This window comes from Desmodus rotundus, chromosome 2, assembly GCF_022682495.2.
Source record: "Desmodus rotundus isolate HL8 chromosome 2, HLdesRot8A.1, whole genome shotgun sequence".
Lineage (NCBI taxonomy): Eukaryota > Metazoa > Chordata > Mammalia > Chiroptera > Phyllostomidae > Desmodus > Desmodus rotundus.
The window spans coordinates 73,605,956-73,628,038 of record NC_071388.1 but is presented as its reverse complement, the minus strand read 5'-3'; the positions used below and the strand labels follow the sequence as shown (position 1 = coordinate 73,628,038).

General features: G+C 35.8%; 1 pseudogene; it reads right to left on the bottom strand.

The window, feature by feature from the left end:
• Positions 1 to 20,258, bottom strand: part of LOC112302580 (large ribosomal subunit protein uL10 pseudogene) — a 28,601-nt pseudogene extending 8,343 nt beyond the window's left edge.
• Positions 20,259 to 22,083: the final 1,825 nt, after the last annotated feature.

Here is a 22,083-nt window from a genome sequence, read left to right as displayed (position 1 = left end):
AGAGACAAATGAGATAAGGAACTAAAAGATTAGTTTTAAGACAGGTGTTGAATCCATTCTTTGTTAATTTCATATTGTTTAAATTTAGCTAAGAAAAGAAGATAAACAGTATTATAATAACAAAAAGAAAAATATTACACAATAATTTTTTCAATTTCTTTGTATTGGCATTCAACTTAGTGGTTAGACAATCATGTACTTCACTAAGTACTCCAAGTGGCACCGTACATAGTCATAACAATATTATTGACTATATTCCTTATGTTTTACTTACTTCCATGTGACTATTTTGTAACTTCCAATTTGTGCTTATTAGTACCTTCTCCTATTTCACCCAGTCCTTCAAGCCTCCTCCCCTCTGGCAACCACCAGCTCACTCTCTGTGTCTATGAGTCTGTTTAAATTTTGTCTCTTCATTTATTTTGTTCTTTAGATTGAACATGTAAGTTAAATCATGGTATTTGTCTTTCTCTGACTGACTTATTTCACTGAGCATAATACCCTCTAGGTCCATCCATACTGTTGCAAAGGGTAAGAGTTCATTCTTTTGTACGGCTGAATAAAACTCCATTGTACCACCACTTTTTTACCCACTTATGTATGGATACTTCACATGCTTCTAAAGCTCAGCTATTATAAATAACACTGCAATGAACACAGGGGTGCATGTATTCTTTCAAATTAGTATTTTAGATTTCTTCAGACAAATCCCCAGAAGTGGAATTGCTGGATCATAAGGCAGATTCATTTTTAATTTTTTGAGAAAAATCCAGTGTTTTCCATAGTGGCTGCACCAATCTGTAGTCCCATCAACAGTGCACCAGGGTTCTCTTTTCTCCATGTCTTTGCCAGCACTTCTCATTTGTTGACTTATTGATGACAGTCATTCTGACAGGTGTGAGGTGATATCTCATTGTGGTTTTAATTTACATTTCTCTGACAATTAATGATGTTGGGCATCTTTTCATATGTCTATGGGCCATCTGTATGCCCTCTTTAGGGAAGTGTCTATTCAGGTCCTCAGCCCATTTATTAATTGGAGTGGTTGTTTTTGTGTGTGTTGAGTAGTATGAGCTCTTTGTAAATTTTGGATATTGACTATTATAAGATATATCATTGTTCTCCCATTTAGTAGGTTGTCTCTTTGAGTGTTCCACAATATTGATTAAAGTTATCTATGGGGAATTCTGGGGAACTCGGCGACCTGCAGGAAACTTGCTCTACTTTAACCACAGACACAATGAGTTTTCTTGTCCAGACAGCAGAAAGCTCCTGAGACTAGGAATTTTCTCCCTTGAGAGCTGGGTAGCCTGGACAAAAAAGCTCCACAGAGAACTCTACCAGTTATTCTATTGAAGAAAATAATAGTAGATATTCAAATCCAAATTATAAAGATGAAATGCAAGAAATACCTCAGAGCAAAGAGCCAAGGTACAAATTCATGAAGGAAAATATCAGAGATTGTGAAATATAGTCAAGTGGAGTTATAGGAAAAATACAAGTTTTATAAGATGAAATATAAACTGACAAGAATTTATCTATTAGAAAAATTTTTCCTGAATTGAAAAACTAAATAAAGACTTCCCATAGAAAAATCTCATTGACTTCAAGGCTACAATGATGAGAACAGGCACACAAAACTAAGCATTTTTGATAAAACCTCTGAACTCTAAGAATTGAGAGGGAAAATTCTTATAAAATTCAAGGCAAAAAGAACAAGGTGCCTATAAAGGAGAACTAATTAGGTGTGCTGCCACCAGACTCCTCTGCAGCCCTGAATCGAGAAGGCAGAACAGCAAGCGCACAGCGCTGGACTGAGAGGGCAGCACCATAAAAGCTCTGTCCTTAGTTAAGTTATCATTTGGTTAATTCACTTAGTGATAATCAGAAATTCAGGAAGTTTATTATCTATGGCTACCTCCTGAGGAAAAGAGTCAAGAATGGCCTCTGTCACTCAAGAGTTCTTATGCAACAACAGGTTTTGTCTAAATGTATTGTGTAGGCAGAAAAATTATTTTTTTAAGGGGCATTAGATGGTTCACAGAATTTCCAGGAAGTTTGGATTGTTAGGATTAAATACTCTATGCTATGTCTTGGATTACTTTAGGAAAAAGGTAACAGGAACATTCCCATTTACCATCTCATAAATTGTGCATAAAAATGAATAGGAAGACCTACATGAAAATATAATAGCTGGTGAGAAAGGGTACCTCTGGGGAGAACGAGAGTGGGAACAAAATGTGAAAGGGAATGACCATATTTTTTCTCTATAAACATGGACATTGTTAGAATATTTTATAGTCAAAATATGTTTAAGTATTGGATTATAGCAATGTAGGACATAGCAGAATTTTCTATTCATTATTTCAAAAAGACAAAATCAATCAAATGTTAGATACTTGCTTTGCCTTTTTTAGTGATTAATGGTTATTACCTCAATTAAAGAGTGGAAATTCTAAGCCTGCCATTCAAATTGGCCTAATAAAGCAAGAGGCTGCCAGATAGATTGGATCAGTGTGAATGAAAACATTGTGTGCTCTTGAAGTTTAAGAAATTAAATGAGATGTGGGCTTAACCTGGCTCTCTTCTAGTCAGGCTGACCGCAATAAAGGACTGATGTTGTCTCAATGGAAAATACATCCACTAGTATGCCAAGGTCATCACAACTTAATTGCCTCAGATTTCAATAAGTGATTTATCAAATATGAATACCTTTGGGGAAATGTATAAAAATTGGAGCTCTTATGTAAACTATATCTTGTAATTTGTATAGCAAAATATATCAACAACAACCTTGGAAAATACATGTGTACCCGTGAGGGCAAAAGCTGAAATGCATTGCTCATTTGGCAGAACTGAATGATATAATAACTAAAATATAGTGGAAATATGAATGCATTATATTTTAGAATGAATTTGATGATTTTTCAGTTTTTATGTTTGCTAGTCTTTCAGTTAACATGTTCTTAAATGAGTAATATGATTTCTTAGCAAGATTTTTTTAAAGGCTGTAAAAAATTCCTATAAAATGGCACTGTCAGGACACCCTCTGTATTGGTGGACAGAGCAAATCACCTTAGAAGAGAATTTGCTTGCTCAGGGAAGAGTCACTGGAATGTTCCCTATATATTTGCACACGTAAATATAAACCAGATAGGAAACCACTGGTGTCTGGAGAATTGTGAAATAAAACATCTGTAGCCTTGATTCTCTCCCAAAGCCTCTTGGAATGTAAAGCTGATCAGTAGGGAGGAGGTGGACATATTTGAATTGGGAAAAATAAACCTTGTGAAAAGAAAGAGATTGAGATCATAGCCATTTTCTTTTGAAGTTTAATATTTAAAAAAATTCTCTGATGAAATGTCATTGACCTGAGTCATGTTGACTTGAAGGAAAATTTTTTAGAGACCTAAAAAACTCACAATGAGGAAGAGGGAATATGCATTAATAACCCAGGCTTATTCCCAGGGCTGGATGTTTTTAAAAGGATGTCTAGTTTCAGAAAAATATATGGCTACAGCTGGTAGTCTTTTCTAGAATTAATCCCAAAGGTATGGAAGTATGAACTTGGCATTTGAGAATGAACAGAATGAGCTATAATATTGAAATCCAATGCCAGGTTTGGTGTAGAAATCTGGGTCACCAAAGATAGAACCATTGTTGTGAACAGATATTTATTAGAATATGTGAGAGTAATATCCAATAGCGACATCATATAATAAGACCAAAAGTAGAAGTATTAGTGTCTAGTGAGTTTGGGATGCCATAACAAAATACCATAAATTAGGTGAACTGATTTTTTCACGGTTCTGGTGGCTGGAAGTCTGATATCAGGGTGCAGCATGGTTGGGTTCTGGTGAGAGTTTCCTTCCTGGATTGTAGAAAACTGTTTTCCTTCTGTATCCTCACATGGCAAGAAAGAGAAACCACAAACTTTCTGGTGTCTCTTCTTATTGGGGCACTAATTCCATGATGAGGGCATCACCCTCATAATCTCATCTAAACCAAATTATTTCCTAAACCCTCATCTCCAAATACTCAATATATTGGGTGTCTGTGCTTCAAATATAAATTTTGGAAGGGGCACAATTTAGTCCAGAGCAACCAGAAACTCTGAAGATTTTTCTTCCTTCTTCATCTATAGTTTGCAATAAAAATGATACCTTGTACTGAGTAATCCCCTGTGTTTAATGGAATAATGGGGTACCAGAGAAATTTTGGTCTCTAATCAGAAGCATGTGTTCTCAAGAAATTAATTTAAATTAAAACAGTGTGCACAACCCTTAGAGATTTCCAGAATGGTTGTATTAAGAGTTCCATCAATGCGCTTCCCAGCAAAACAATAAATGAATAAAAATTATAAGATACAACCAGTTAAAGTCTTTGGTATATTTTATAACAGAAAACAGTATATAAAGACACTTTATTTAAGAAAATTACTAAACTAAGTAAGGAAGAGTCTGTGGCATTTCAGAGAGAACCTACTCCCTTCCTTCGATTCTTCAACTCAGCCTGATAGAAGTTTCTTTAGTGGTGGGTGTTGCCAAGAAATGGGGAATTCTTCCTCCAGCTCTCAGTCAAGCGCTAAGGTAAATCTACAGGAGGGGCAGGCTGTCAGCATTTCTCACCTACCCTCCAGTTCTGTGTTGCAGAGGTTAATCCCAGGAGAGTGTGGCCAAGAAGTTTGGTCTCCTTCCCTCCAACCAGCCTCAAGTTATAGTAGAGAGGCTATTAGCCAGACGGCAAGCCAAGAATATCTGGCTTTTAGTAACTTTCACCTTGATTCCCTCATAGAGTGAAGGTTCCATGGTAAAAATAGAAAGCTAAAGATACCACAGGCTACCATTCTTGCTGAATGCCTATATTGTAAGCTAGTGGTGTCATTCTGAGAGAAGCAAGTTATTATCCTTCCCCCAATTTCCAGAGTAGTGGCTCAGAGATTCCCCAAGGAGGTGAGGCTGACCACAAAAACATCAGTTGAAAAGTACAATAAATAAAATTTGAAAATGTGCTACTATATTTAAATTAACAGATAAAAGAATCAGTAAACATGAAGATAGATCAAAGATATTTAGTTCAAAAAACAGAGAGAAAAGAATGAGAGAAAAGGAACAAAGCTACAGGCAAATATTGGACATCCTTAAACACCCAGCAGATGCATAACAGAAAGACCAGAATAAGAAGAGAGAGAGAAAGGATGGATATAGGATGTCTTTCCACTTATTTAGATGTTTTATTTGATTAAATAATAATTGAAAACTTCTTGAATTTCATGTAAATGGCCAATCTACATATTCAAGGATATCAAAATTTCCAAGAGTCAGTGTAAGATAGAATATTATAAGCATGTTTGTACTAAAACAGAACTCTAGCATATATGAAGTGAAAACTAGAAATAAAAGGATGCCATCAATGTGATAAAAGGCATCAATGAAAAAACATGCAGCTAATGTCATACTTGGTGGTGAAAGAATGAAGTCTTTCCACCTAAAATCAAGGACAAAGCAACAAAGTGCACTCTTGCCACTTCTGTCAACATTTTCCTGGACTTGAGAGCTAGTACAATTAGACACAAAAAGAAAAGAAACTCAGACTGAAAAATATGTTAAACTATCTCTGTTGGCATATGATGTGACATTGTACATAGAAATGACTATGAAATCCTCTTAAAGCCTATAGGAACTAAAACAGAACAGATTAAAGTTCAGGTTTTCAGGGTACAATGTCAAGTGCAAAAGCCAATTGTATTTTTTATAGAATTGCAATGAAAAGAATAAAAATGAACTTAAAACCAATTCCATTTGTTATAGTAGTGAAAATAATAAAATATTTAAAAATATATTTAACAGAATAAGCTTAAAAATACTATAAAATTAGAAAATATTGTTGGAAGTAATTAAAGAATATCTAAATGAATGGAAAGACTTCTTATATTCAGGGATTGGAAGACGATATTACTATGATGGCAATAACCCCTGGACAGATGCAATACAATTGCTATCTAAATCTCAGCTTTCTCTTTTACAAAAATTGACAAGCTTATCCTAACATTTATATGGAAATGCAAGTGACCCTGACAAGCCAAAATTCTTGAAGCAAACCTACAAGAATCAAAACAATTTGGTACTGGCATAAGGATAGACATATGGTACTCTTGAATGGAATTTAGATTCAAGAAAAAAAACTGTCACTTATGGTCAATTGATTTTCAACATTAGTGTCAAGAAAATTCAACAAATGGTGCCGGGACAACTGAATACACATAAAAAGAATGAAGCTGAATCTCTTTCTTGTACCATACACATAAATTAACTCAAAATGGTTCACAGGCATACATGTAAGAGCAAAGGTTATAAAACCCTTCGAAGGAAATACAAGATTAAATCATTGTGACCTTGGATTTGGCATGGCATTCTTGGATAACACAAAAGTATGTGACAAAAGTAAAAATTGATAAATTAAGATTTATTTATTTATTTATTTAACATTTTTTATTGTTGTTCAAGTACAGTTTTCTGCCTTTTTCCCCCAAATTAAGATTTAAAATGAAAAAAAAAGTACTTAGAAAGATACCATAAAAAGTGAAAAGACTACTGTCAGAGAGGGAAGAAAATATATTAACAAATCATGTCTCTGATAAGGGACTTGTATTCAAGATATAGACAAAAACCTAAATTCAATATTAAAAGACAATGACCAAATTAAAAATTGGTCAAAAGCTATAAAGAGACATTTCCCCAAAGAAGTTATACCAATGGCCAATAAACACATGAAAAGTGGTTTAATGTTAGTCGTTAGGGAAATGCAAATGAAAACCACAATGAGAGTCCATGTTACATTCACTAGGGCATCTACAATATAAAGTGTTAGCAAGATGCGGAAAAATCGGAGCTCTCCTATGTTGGTGGGAATGTAAAATGATGCAGTCACTTTGGAAAAGAATCTGGCAGCTCCTCAAAAGGATAAGCCTAGAGATTTACTCCTAGATATATAGAAAAGAAATGAAGATATGTCCTCACAAATCTTGTACATGAATATTCAGAACAGCGTTATTTGTAAGAGCCAAAAAGTGAAAACAACCCAATGTTCAACAACTAATGAACAAAATATAATATAGCCACACAATGTATTATTATTGATATAACAACGGAATAAAATATTTATACATACCATCATGTGGCTGGATATTGAAAACATTCTGCTAAGTTGAACAAGCCAGACACAGAAGTCGCATTGCCTGATTTCATTTATATGGGATGTCCACAATAGACAAACGTAGAGACAAAAGAGATGAAGGTTGCCTAGAGCTGTGTCAGATGGGGAGGAATGTGGAGTGACTATTAATGGATATGGGTATGCATATGGGTATGTAAAAATCCTCTAAAATTATTTGGAGTGATAGTTGCATAGCTCTGTGAACATATTAAAAACATTGAATTACATACTTTAAATGGATGAATTTTATAGTGTGTGAATTGTATCTTAATAAAGTTGTAATATATTAAAAACAAAAAGTGACTCCATTTATTAGGAAAAAACTCATAATAATTACTCCTGGAAATTTTTTTCCTTATCATTTTTTCTTCTCATGCTTTACCCTTTCAATAGTGAATGCAAATCATCTCTCTGGCAGTATTTACAAATATTCTATGTGTTTGTGCCATATTATCCAGATTCTTTTCTGGTGGGTGGATCTGCATTTTAATTTCTGACAAATGGCCGTAGAAAAAATATTGATGTTTGTCACCTCTTGGCCAAAGCATTTATGGGATAGTGTAAGTCTTTGATCTGTCACCATTTTTGATGAGGGAGCCACATGGATACTAAAGTCACTGCTTAGAGGAGAGTTTCCCTCTCTCTCATCAACTTCTGTATGAGGACAAATAAACCTTTTTATTGTGTTAAGCCACTGAGATTTTTTAAGTTGTTATTGTAGCATACCTCAACCTAACCTGACTAATATAACCACTGTTATACTAATTATACATACAGGGAAATGGATTTTAAAAATTTATACGTAGTTTACTGGGGATGTAGTTTAATAATGTTTGAATAATTATATATTTCAAATTTGATAAAGAATATTTTGAAAGTATATAATATGAGGGCATTATTTGTTAATTTAAATGATTATAAATGGAGATTAGTCAGTGTCCCTATGCATAATATATGGCACACTTACATTGGGAAATTTGAAAAGACTATGATAAAAGGTGTGGTTATTATGTAGCAAAACCGTACTGGATAGTAGCTCAGGATAATGAAAATGGGGCTTCATTTCTACGCCAATTAATGAAGGCACAAGGGGATGTGCCTTCAATCGTCTTCATAATGAAGACGATTCCCTTGGCCTAAAAAGAGAAGTGTCTGGAAATTTCTGCACACATAAAGCTGTTAAAATTAATCAAGGATGAACCTAAGTCACAGAAATGTGACAGGTAAGGAACTGGGGTCATAAGCACAACTGAAAGCCCTTTTCTCCCCTTTTCAAATCTCCTGCCATTGTCATCTATTGACAGAATCCAACTAGAAGTCCAAGGTCAAGGGACATTTTTATGGTGATCTATACTGGGCACCCTCTCTGGGCACAAAGTTAGGTTCAGAGTGAGCGTCAATTTGGAGAAGCATGTGTAAAATCTGCAGCCTGTGACGTGTTTGTGACTGAAACTTCAAGAGCTGTATGGCACGGAGAAAAAAAGCGTTGAGTCTTATGATGATCCTCAATCTTAGCTTGAGTCAGAATCAGATAATAGACAAAATCATAGATTACTGGGCCCCTCTCAGAATTTCTGGTGAGTAGGCATGGAGCAAAGCCCAAGAATGTGCATTTCTAACAAATTCTCAAATGTCACTGATTTTATTGGGGATCACACTCTGAGAACCACTGAGCTGTAGAATCAGAATAACCAGGTTTTGAATCCTGATTGTTCTAGCTTAGAACAATGATTAATTTCCACCTTTTCTGATGTCCAGAGATTTATCTATTCAGATATGATAATTTATCCTTTATTATCTATTTAAAAAAATAAAATGTTTGTTTATCTTGAATGACTTTGACATTATTGTGAAACCATGTGAGAAAATCTCCAGCAGATTGTTCAGTACTTGATAAATAAAAATACACAGTACTTGTTTTTGTTCTAATGTGTTTAATCAATTAAATTAATTGAACTATATATAATAAAAAGCCTATGGAAATGTATAAAGGCTATATTGTGTATTATTCTAAAGTAATGATAAATGTATGTTTCAATGTATTAATCTTGAATTAAATTATTTGTGTATATAACTTATCTAAGACAGAAAATGTATACTTAACAGCTATATGATATTTTGCACTTATTGATTCTGCATAAATGTCTCCTGCAGCCATGTTTTAATTATCTCTCGAGTAATGACTCTCATGCTTTTCTTGAAGGCAAATGGTAAATGAAGTCAATAGTTTGCTCCAAGTAATAGGCAATAATGGATTACCTTTTGTAGTGAGCTAGTAATGTTTCATGTATACTGGACCCTCTGAGAAATTAGGGGCTCAGGATAAGTTGAAATTTTCAGATAATTAATGCTTAATACCTGAGATAGAATATTTACTCTTTCTCATTGTTTTTAAAACACTCTAAGGCTATAGTATTTTATTTATTTTATTTTTATTGAGTTTATTAGGGTGACATTGGTTAATAAAATTATACAGGCTTCAGGGATACAATTCTATAATACATCATCTATATATTGTATTGTGTGTTCACCACCCCAAGTCTCCTTCCATTACTATTTTTTCCCCCTATACTCACACCTGCCTTTTCCTCTGGTAATCACCATACTGTCCTCTGTGTCTACAAGGGTTTTTTTCTTTGCTTAATCCCTTCACCTTTTTCACCCAGCTCCCTAACCACCCTCCCTCTGACAGCTGTCAGTCTGTTTGCTGTATCTATGAGCCTGTTTCTACTTTGTTAGTTCAGTTTGTTCATTAGATTCCACATATAAGTGAAATCATATAGTATTTTTTCTGTTTTATTTCACTTACCTGTTAATTTTTAATTTCAATTCAAAATGATTAAGTCATAATAGGAACGTTGGTGTTCTATCATGCTCTAATACCCTGATTCATATAGGGACCTTTGAGGCAATTTGGACTTAACATTCCCCTTATTCCTTTGTCTGTAGCTAATTTTGTTATTTTACCCTTTTTATCCAATGACAGAGGACAATCTGGAATATGTAATGCTGTTTTTACTCAAAATGGGCCCATGGTCTTTTTGTTTTCTTGTTTGCAGTCCTCCCTGAGTCCTGAGGTCAATGTTTGTCAGCTATAACAAGTTTCCATTTACCCGTCACTATCCTCTATAGGTTCTAGCGTAGTCTCTCTAAACAGGTAGTAACTGAAAACCAAGTGGTCGTTTTAAAGTGAATCAAATGTATTCTGTATCACAGGTGACCTAGGGCTGATGGCTAAAGGGCAGGTGACTGTGTTTTGCTGCTCAAGTTGCTAGAACAAAATATCCCACGATGGGTGGTTTAAGAAAACAGGATTTTTTCCCCTCACAGATAGGGAGGCAGTAAAATGTAAAATCAAGGTGCCAACAGGGTTGGTACCTGGTGAGGGTTTTCCTCTTGGTCTGCAGATTGCTCCTTCTCACTATGTGTTCCTCCCACCTTCCTCCCTGTGGGTGTGGCCGGCGAGAGAGAGTGAGGGGGAGAGAGAGAGACAATGAGGGAGAGAGCTCTTTGGTACTTCTTTTCATAAAAACTCTTGCCCTATCATTTCAGGGTTCCACTCTTTTAACCTCATTTAATATTAATGAATTCCTTAGAGGTCTCCATCTGAGCCTCAGTGAGGTTAGGGCTTCAAATATGAAGTTTGGAGGAAACAAATGTTCAGTCAATAAGTGACCTTCTGATATAGGCATTTACCTGCAGGCTTATGATTATTCCAAAATGATCCTGCCTCAAGTAATGACTGCCCCTTAGGAGATATGATTTTTTTATTGTATGACTGGATTGTGTTGTTCACATTTGTCTTATAATTTGTTTATAACCATTATTTACTGAAATAAAACATTTGAATAAGTGTAGCGGTTATTTCTGGTTTTCTGCCTTCATTTCCTTCTGCTTCCACAAACCTTTGCATAAAATCCCCAGGGGATGAGAGCCTCTAGTGCTCTTGTTTTTTTTGCAGTATCCCCAGCTCCTAACACAGTAGTTCCCGACTCTGGGTACTAGATGGAATTTACTGGATTCCAATTGGCTACCATTTATAATTACTTGTTTTCGGGACTCAGATATTTTAATATAATGGATTCAGGCAGTGGAAGAGGCCTCAGTGGTTTCTAAACTTTCCCAGCTGCTTTAACGTGCAGCCATGACAGAGAATGCCTGGGGTAGTAGACTTGTGCAGGTGTGCAATGAATATTTGTAAATAAATGAATATATAAATATTTGTTGAATGCCTTCTGAATGTTAGCTCCATGATAGCATTTGTGATACATTGACATAAAAAGCCATTGCCTTTGAGGCTGTCACAGACGTGTAGCAGTGGATGTAGTTCTAAGTTTTCCCACTGAAATTTCATAATCGCCTTTATACATGATGTGGCACGGGGTCCGTAGTAATCAGCCCGCTCCCCAGTACATCTTTTCTTCCAGTGCTCTCCGAGCTGAAGACAGCAACACCACCTATCTCGCCCTATCTAAAAATTCTTAAGGCATCCTAAATCCCATTCTTTGCTCTCATATCAAATTGATCCCCAACTCTTATGTTTTTAAACTTCTATTGACTGTTAGAGGCTCTTTATATTTTTTCTTGTCACACGACCACTGCCATAGTTAAATACATTAAGATTTGTACTCTATTACTGAAACAGAATCCTAACATCTCCCAGTTTCTAGTTTGGCTCCCCTCACCCCCGCCCAGGAGCCATTCTCAAATTGCTTTAAAGCACAAAACTAAACATATCAGTCCTTTTCCAGCTTAAAAACCTTAGATGACTCCTCATCATTCAAAGTAAAATACTTACATTTTATAGGACAATACAGTAAGGGTCCTTTCTTGCCCCTCTTACTTGACTTCTTAAAGGTGTCTTACATGCATTTAGCAATCTCCTTCTAATTAACCATGCTGCCTACTTTGAATTAATCTATTACTCTTTCTAACTCCAAATTAATTACCTTTTGTTATTTCCTCCACTTATAAAGTTTATGTTCATTTTAATCTCAATCTTATTAGTCAAATATTTTTCCTCCCTAGTATTTATCTGAGATTCTACATCCTCAAGGAAGCCTTCACTGATTCCCAAGGAATATTTATTTAGAATAAGTTGAATACATAACAAAGGTGGTCCTTATGTTTTAATATGCCCTACCTTTCATGGAGCAAAATTTTATGAGGGGGCAAAACCTGGAGAACATCTCAAGTTTGAACTTGTGCCTGTATTCAAAAGGAGAGTGAGAGACATTCTCAAAATTTATTGCAGGGCTCCCAGTGAGACAGGGACTCTCTGGGGTCGTGTGGGATCTCTGGAGCGACTTTCCGAACCCCTACACTTGAGCAATGCCTGCATGTCTGGTGCTACAGTGACTAGTCCACATTTCTAAGTCCTGTAATCCCCTTCAATTCTGTCAGCATCCCATAGGTATATTTACATTGTTCATTTCCTAGATCTTCCCAACTGTATTTTCATGAGATTCTTAACCAGTAACATTTGACCCCCTCAGCAGAGTGTATCGTTTCGTTGCCTTCAGAGTGTTAGGGAGATCAGTGGAGTGTTGGTTTCCGGATAAGGACGTGCAATTTGATGACATAATAGCCACGCACAGTCAGAAAGCAGACAAATGGAATCAATGTTTACCAATGCCCATCATAGGACAGCACTATTGTTGGCTGCTTTTCAGATTTTACCTCCTCTTTTCTTGAGTTTTTTAGGTATGTGTGCTTATCTCCATCTCATACACGATGGCAAAATAAAGAACTGGTCATTCTGGGATTGAAACCCTTAAACAGGTTGACTTCAGGGCCCACTCTGTTACTATTAGAACGTGCTGTGGGATCCTGTAAATTCTTTTGATCTGTCCCACAAGATACAAAGAAAGCCCACCTGTTTTAAGCTTTTTAATATTAAAAGATTTGGGTTTAAACTGGACCTATGGTAGCACAGAGGCTATTAGAAATTTGGTACACCATAAGCTTTTAATGTTATGAGGAAGGACAAATTTGATTTATCTTTACAATCATCACTGAATTATCTTTAATTGTTTGTAATAATGGATTGCCTGTGGAGAGGAAGCCTGGGTTACATTAATTACAATGTTATTAACTTCAAACATTATGTACTTAAGCCTGTAACTAAAATATTTGCTTAGGCTTACAGCTTCTTGTTGATCTCTGATGATGAGAGAAAAAATAGTTAAAAATCATAGAAAAACAATATCAAATGCTTTGTGGAAAAAGAACAAATTCCAATCTAATTTGGTTTCCTAGAAAAATCTGTGCTTTTAGTTCAAGGCTATAAATGCATTTCAATAAAACAACATTATGGGATCATTTTACCTCCTGCAAAAATGTGTGTTGAAGTCCTAGCCCCCAGTACCTCAGAACATGACCTTGTTTGTAAATAGGGTCATTGATGTTGTAATTAGTTAAGATAAGATCATATGGAGTAAGGTGTGTCTCTAAATGAAAAGGACTAGTGTCCCGATAAGTTGATAGCCAGGTAAAGACAGAGATACGGGGAAGATACCATGTGAAGATCGAGGCAGAAATTCGAATGACGCATCTATAAGCCAAAGAATGCCAATAATTGCTGATTCTCGCCAGAAGCTAGGAGAGAGGCCTGGGATGCAACCAATCATGCAGACATGCTGACTTTGAACTTCTAGCCTCCAGAATAAACTTCTGTTGTTTCAAGCCACCCAGTATGTGGTACTTTGCTATGGCAGCCCTAAGAAACTATTACAAGCAGCTTTTCCTACATTTCATTAATTTTTCTTAAAAGTTTCAAAAATATAAATATAATATGCTCCAAGAGGTACCAACATTTACGTTATCCTCAGATATGCACACATAGCCAGGCCTGAGGCTCTTTTGGAAACTGAGTTCATTAATTAGTTCACAAGGCTATTCAGTGGCTGAAATATAATAATAATTGGTTAAGGAAACATGCTATTTTAGAAATTTTTCAAATATTTCATGTAATTTATCATGAGTTATGAGTATAACCCTACAACACCAAAATCAGCTCACCTCATTTTAACAAGGAACAGTGGGGAGAATCATTGAGTTCTCTAATACAAAACCAGTAATTGCAGTCTTTGGTTCAAATTTCTTCTTCTTACCACAATGCATTTGTTAATGCCACCTTGCTTACTTAATTTGAAGCACTATCTAATAATAAATGTAACTTCATTCATAACTGTCACAATGTAGAAGTAGCATATTATAAAATAATACAGTATCTATTTTAAATCCTGAAAAGAAAAACCAAATTAAAAACAAGACCACATAGCTTGTGAAATTATGTCCAAGTTGTATACTTGTTAGTTTGTTTATATTATTTACTTTGAAGATATGTTTTCACTTGAAATTCTAAACCATGTGAGTAAGTAAATACACAAGAAGAAGCTTATGGATTAGGGAAAAATATTTGCAACCATATGTCTGATAAGATGCTATTATCCAAAATATATAAAGAACTCATACAACTCAATAACAAAAAGTAAACAAACAAACAAACAAAAATGCCCAGTAAATAATGTGTAAAGAACCTGAATAGACACTTTCCTAAAGAAAACAAACAAATGGTCAACAGGTATATGAAAAGGTGCTCAGCATCATGGATTTCAGGGATAACCATTAAAGCCACATGAAATATTACATCCACCCTGTGTTGGCAAGGATGTGAAGAAAAGGGAATGTTTATACACTGTTGGTGAAAATGTACATTGGCACAGCCACTAGGGAAACAGTATGGAGGGTCCTCAAAAAACTAAAATTAGAACTACCATGTAATCCAGCAATGCCACTTCAGAATATATTCTGGAAGGAAATGAAATCAATATCTCAAACAGAGAATCTGTGCTCTGCTGTTCATTGCAGCATTGTTCATAGTAACCAAGATACGGAGACAAGCTAGGTGTCACTCAACAGGTAAATAAAGAAATTGTGGTGTACATATACAATGGAATATTATTAAGCCTTTAAGAGAAGAAGATCCTGCTTTTGCAACAGCATGGATGAATCCAGAAGAAATTATGCTGTGAAGTTATCCAGAGCAGAGAGAAAAAGAATACATGATCTCACTTATATGAGTGGAATCTAGAAAAATGGAATACAGAGGATGATTGAGTAGAATTGTGATTACCAGTGACGAGGAGATGGGGTAAATGCGGAGCTTTTGGTTAAAGGGCACGGCGTTGCATTTATGTTAGATGAACAAGTCTAGAGGTGCAATGTACAGCATGAGGACTATAGTCAATAACAGTGGAAATCTGATAAGAGTAAATTTTAGGGGCTATCATCACATACACATATAAACTAACAATGTGAGGTGAAGATACATTAATTAGCTTGACTGTAGTAATCATTTCACTATGTATATGAAACATTATGTTTTACACCTTAAATATATATAATTTTTATTTTAAAAAAGACAAAAATTAACTTTTAATCCAGAATCAAAATTTATTACAGTCAGCTATAAAAGAATTAACTTGAAAGGCATATTAATATATGAGGCCCTTCTAACAAACCTTTGACATCTTTTCTGAACACTGAAACCTGTAACACCCTTTCCCCTTTATCCTCTGAGATGCAGACATAGCACTGTCACACCCCACTACAGTATTCTAGGGGTACAGCAGTTTTACAATACAATACTGCTGTATTCTAGGATACAGCAGTTCCTACGTCCCTTTATTTGGCTTCCTCATCTAGTTTACTTGATAGAGTCCGTCCTTCAAGCAGTCTCTGGTCAAAAACCTCAACCAACTTGATCTATTATCTTCCTGTCCCATTTCCTTTTGCCTATACTTGAGTTCTTTGTCATTGCTAAAGACAAAGCATATAATGTCATCCTTTTGAAGTATAAGACAGTGGCTAATAACTACACTAGGATCAAATACCAGCTCTGCCATTTATTAGCTTATAATCTTAGCTAATTTACTTAATTTCTTTATTCTCAAGTTCTTTATTTATAATGGGGACATTAATAATACTATACTAATAGAGTGTCAGTGAAAAGTAAATGAATTAATATAGCAAAGCACCTAAAATAATGCGTGGCCCATATTAATGCTATAGGAGTTTTATCTATTAATATTATTACAGGTAAAATAAAAAAGTATGGTTTTTATTGTCAATTCTGCCTTGCATGCATCTGTCAATCCCGCTCCCACCATGATTCACAAGTCATCCCTTGGTGACTTCCTGCAAAGGTTAATGCGAATGCTCAGCACTCCATCATGTCTTTGACCTCATCCTTCCCCTTTGCCCAACCCTCAGCAGATGATCTTGCCTCCTACTATATTATAATTGATCTGAAAGGCTCTCTCTCAAATTCTTGCCACTAACCATACAAACAGATCAGAATTGCCATCCATTTTTAAAAATGTCTTCCTTCTCTTACAATACAAAACTGTCTAGCATATTATTTGAAATTCATTGTTTAAATTTTTCAACCTACATTTTAGCTTCTATCTTTGCCTATTTCCTTAGAGATTGCAGTCTATGCATCAATTTCTCTGTCTCTGTCTGTTTTTCTGCCCATCCTATATCTTTAACGCCTCCCTCTCTAGTGACTCCTACCCATTAATATTTAAACATATTCAAGATTGTCCCAACTTACAAGCAAAGTAAAAGCAAACAAACAAACAAAAAACAAAATAATTAAAACCTCCTCTTAATACCATCTTCTCCAATGATCAAATTTTATTTCTTTTTTCTATCACAGGTAATTTCTTTAAGAAATTATCGGTACTCCTCCCTGTGTTTCCTCACATTCACTAACCCATCATCCATGGAATCTGACTTCCAGATGGTAGTTTAACATAGTGGTGAAGACAGAATGTTCTGTGGGAGAAGGCCTTGTTCAAAATCTACTTGTTCCCAGTATCATTGACACATTTACTTACCTGTTTGAGCCTCAGTTGCTTCATCCGTTAAATGAGGATATGACTATGCCTAATTCACAGCATTGTTTAAGTATTAAATAAAATGTTACATATAAAATCTCTTAAACAATTCCTGGAATATATTGTTTTCTAATAGATTTTGGTCATTATTGCTAATGCACACCCCACCTTCCAAAAATATAGGCCTTGCCAAAGTAACTACTTACTTTCCCTTTATCAAATGTAATAGGAAATCTCTGGGCCTTAACATCCTAACGCGGTCTCTGCAGCACTGCTGCCCCTTGACGTTGCTGTCAGCAGTTTCCTAGTCCCCCCTCCCCCCCCACAAATAATCTGGTTTACTTCTTCCTAATGATTTTTTTTAGAATTGTTTTCCTGATTATAACTAAATATTTGGATTTGCCCAGGTTTTATCCAAGGTCACCTCCTCTTCCATTCTATACGCAGAGACTTTGTAGGTAATTTTTGATGAGCAATATAACTAAACTGTCCTGTTTGTCTCTCTCATATCTTCTTTTCTCCCCTCATATTTCCCAAACTTTTCCCATTCTAAAGCACAGATGATGACTTGCCTTCCTGTTTCACTAAAACAATAAAATAAATAAATAAAAGTAATCTGAAATGAAATTTCACAGTCTTCCCTGACCACGTCCACCTCAAGAGTCCATATTCCCTTCTGTTAGAACAAATGAACTCTATACTCATAGCCAAGTTCAACCTTTCAATCTGCTCTAGTTTTACCTCCAATTATTTCATTTCAGAACATTGCCGCACTATTTCTTCACTTTTTTTCCTGCACTATGAATTTTTCTTTAAAAAATTATCAACATACAAAAATCCTATGAGTTTTATTTTTTAAAAGATTTTATTCATTTATTTCTAGACAGAGGGGAAGGAAGGGAGGCAGAGAGGGAGAGAAGCATCAGTGTGGTTACCTCTACCACGCCCCACACCAGGGAATCTGCCATGCAACCCAGGCATGTGCTCTGACTGGGAATCAAACTGGAGACCCTTTGGATGGCAGGTCAGCACTCAGTCCACTGAGCCACACCAGCCAGAGCTCTATGAGTTTTTAAAACAAAAATTTCTTTCACTTGATCACCAATTATTATTTTGACCATATTTCTAGTCTCTTTCTACAGAAAAACTATTAGATTAAGTATTCTCCAACTTGTTTTTTTCCAGTTTGTGTTAAACACACTACTATAAGATTTTTACTTCCACAGTCACACCTAAACTACTTTTGTTGAATCATATTACCTCCATTTTCTAAAGCTAGTGGTGAACTCTCTGTCTTCATCTTGACCTCTCAGCTGCATTTATATATAGCTCATAACTTTCTTCTCAAATGTTTTCTTGTATTAACTTAGGAGATAGCACTCCCTGGATTTTTTCTACTAAATTTGGCCTTTCTTTCTCAGTGTCATTTGATGATTTTCTTCATCTCCCTTATTGCTAAACTTCAGAATACCCTGAGTTCACTCTCTGGATTTTATATTTTTTGATGATTTCCTCTTTTATGGCAGTTTAAGCCCCAATTTTATGATGACAATGACTGTTAGTATCTTAATTTGTATCTCCCGTCCAGACTTCTCTTCAGACATCTTCTCTGGAATGCTAACAGATACTTCACACTTAGCTAGAGTCTCTCCCCACAAAAGGTCTCTGGTGCCTAGCACTTGGTGTTCAGATATACCTATGCACATCTGGGTTCTAAACTGAGATTGAGGTCTCCAAATGACTTCTTCCTATATACCAGATTGTTCTAATGTTTGAAATCTGAAGAGATAGAAGAGCGGGGGGGCGGGGCAGGGAATGGAGAACATGGAGGTAATTGGTGACTTGATGAGAGTAGTTTATTTTCTCTTTTTTTTTTGTTGTTCAAGTACAACTGTCTTCATTGCCACCCCCCACCACTCCCACCCACCTTAGCCACCCCCACCTCCCACCCTCAATCCTAACACCCTTTGGTTTTGTCTATGTGTCCTTTATACATGCTCCTTGTTGACCCTCCCCCCTTTCCCCTGTTACCTCAAAAATATACAAAGAACTCACATGACTCTACTCCAGGAAGACAAATAATCCAATTAAAAAATGGGCAAAGGGCCTGAACAGATAATTCTCCAAGGAAGACATGCAGAGGGCCCAGAGACTTATGAAAGAATACTCAGCATCACTAGCCATCAGAGAGATGCAAATTAAAACCACAATGAGATACCACTTCAGACCAGTCAGAATGGCCATCATAAACAAATCAATGAACAACAAGTGCTGGTGAGGATGCAGAGAAAAGGGAACCCTAGTGCACTGTTGGTGGGAATGCAGACTGGTGCAGCCACTGTGGAAAACAGTATGGGATTTCCTCAGAAAACTAAAAATGGAACTGCCTTTTGACCCAGCAGTTCCACTAGTGAGGTTATACCCTAAGAATCTTGAAACACTAATTCAAAAGATCCTATGCACCCCAATGTTCATAGCAGTCTTATTCACAATAGCCAGGTGATGGAAGCAAGCTAAGTGCCCACCAGTGAATGAGTAGATAAAAAAAACTATTGCACATTTATACAATGGAATTCTACACAGCAGAAAGAAAGAAGGAGCTCCTACCCTTTGGGACAGCATAGATGGAACTGGAGAGCATTATGCTGAGTAAAATAAGCCAGGTGGTGAAAGACAAATACCATATGATCTCACCTATAAGTGGAACCTAATCAGCAAAACAAACATGCGAGACAAGAGTAGTTTAAATGGTGCTGGCATAAAAATATGATGGGAATGGAATTAGAGAGAATGAGGGACTCAGTTATCTCTTAGGTTGTTATATCTTTATTCAAACCTAAAATTCTTAAATATACAAGGCTTTTTATATCTGGTCCCTTCTCACCTCATCTCCTGCTGATGGTCACCCTGGTTCACTTCACTCCAGCACACTGGCCTTTCATTGTTCATTGAGCCAGTCAGATATACTTCTGCTCCACAAACTTTGCCCTTGAGGTTGGATCTGCCTGGCATGCTAAGTACCCCAAAATCCAAATGGATTGTACCTTTATATTTGAAACCTTCACTTTTCATGTCATCTTTGCAGTGGGAGCCCAATATGGACACCCGTCTAAATTGCAATTCCTCTATCACCGACATGTTCTGCATTATTTTTCTGCATTATTTTTCATCTTAGAAATAATCACTAACAATCTTCTTTATTTTATTTATCATCTTATATGCTTCTCCTACTAAAATGGAAGTATGGAGACAGTGATTTTTGTTTGTTTTATTCAATGATGTATTTTTAGATACAGATGTACTAAATATTTGTTCAATGTAGGAATGATCTTGTGAGGACTGAATCCAAATTACAGGAAATTGAAGGATGTTAGATGATTTCAACAGAGCTTAGAAACTTCAACCCTCAGTTTCCCTTGAACCTCCCCTAGCAGCAAAGTCAGATGTTCCTCCAATCTGAGGAAACTAGATTTTAATTTAAAAGAAACCCAAACACTTTAAATTACTTAACCTTGGAGGTGCCTCCTCCTATCCTTTGTGGGGAAGAATTTTAAATATGCTAGAAAAATGAAGATGAAATGTATTTTAGGCTAGATGTATTGATATGTGTGCAATATGTGGAATTCATAATTTAACATGTTAGTTCCAGCTCCTAGGCTGAACCTCAATTGCTTGGTTTGTTGGTTAAGAAAATCTTGGTTTGAAAATAGTCTAGAGTCAATGAGCTAAAATGCCAGAAACTTCCCTGGCATATTATATAGAGAAAGGGGTTTAAAGGGTTAGAAAATGGGAATGTAGGAATAGGTGTATTAAATTCACCTTAATCAATTATCTTTAATCATAGGAAAATTTTAGGAACTGACCTGGTGAAGAGGAATTAATTAGCAAGCTCCTTTAATGAGATAAATGTCCACCAGAGGGCAGGCAGTAAGTCCCGAGAAGCTTCAGGGGCTCCCATGTTAGAGTTTTAATCTAGTGTTTGGGGTATGTTGGGGCTATTCCCTTCAGGTTAAAGAAAAACCTAGTACATCTTGGATTGCCATTCAGGAAGAAGATGAATTTTAATGATTTTTTTAACCCAAAGATTAGTATATCCAGTAGTATTACATATTGACTTCTAGAAGCCTCTAGAAGACAGAAGTTAAGATAAAGCTTTTCTTGACCAAGCTTTTCAAGCAGTATCTAGTAACTTTATGTGCATATATTATTTATTAATTATTATATTATTTTCCATACAAAAAAACTACTTTTGCCCCACCCTGCATACATGAAAGATTTTATATGTTATAGGTCTATATTGATTCAGAGTAGTGGCTAAAGTCTTGTCTTGCTGGAAACATAAAGATATAATTGGAATATTTATAACAAAGAGGATTAGGGATAATATGAATGGATATCACAGAATGAGCAAAAAGAGAAAGAATTCTTGTACCAAATAGATACCTTCCAAAAGTATCCACTTCAAAGGAGACTTTCCATTATAGGTGGACAAGATGAACCATCCTGTTGATGCCAAAACTCATTCTTCTAATGCCTCAGTGACCCCTCAATGTGTCATGTATGAAGCAAACATGTTGTAGGCTAGGCATGGGCTCAAAAAACATGGAGGGGTTTTCTTTCTCCATTGTGTGTTTTTGCCTTCTTTGTGAAAAATTATTTGCCTATATTCCTGTGGTTTTATTTCTGGGCTCCTAGGTTGCAGGTTTAATCCCTAGTTGGGGTACTTACCTGAGGCAACTGATCAATGTTTCTCACATCCATGTTTCTCTCTCTCTCTCTCTCTCTCTCTCTCTCTCTCTCTCTCTGTCTCCCTCCCCCTCTCCCTTCCTTTCTCTATAAAATCAATAAGCATATCCTTGGGTGAGGATTAAAACAAACAACAAACCATGGATTTTCCTTAATTAAGGCTGATCTGGCTATCACTTCTTGCCCAAACTGTCAATAGATATTATAGTTAAACTAC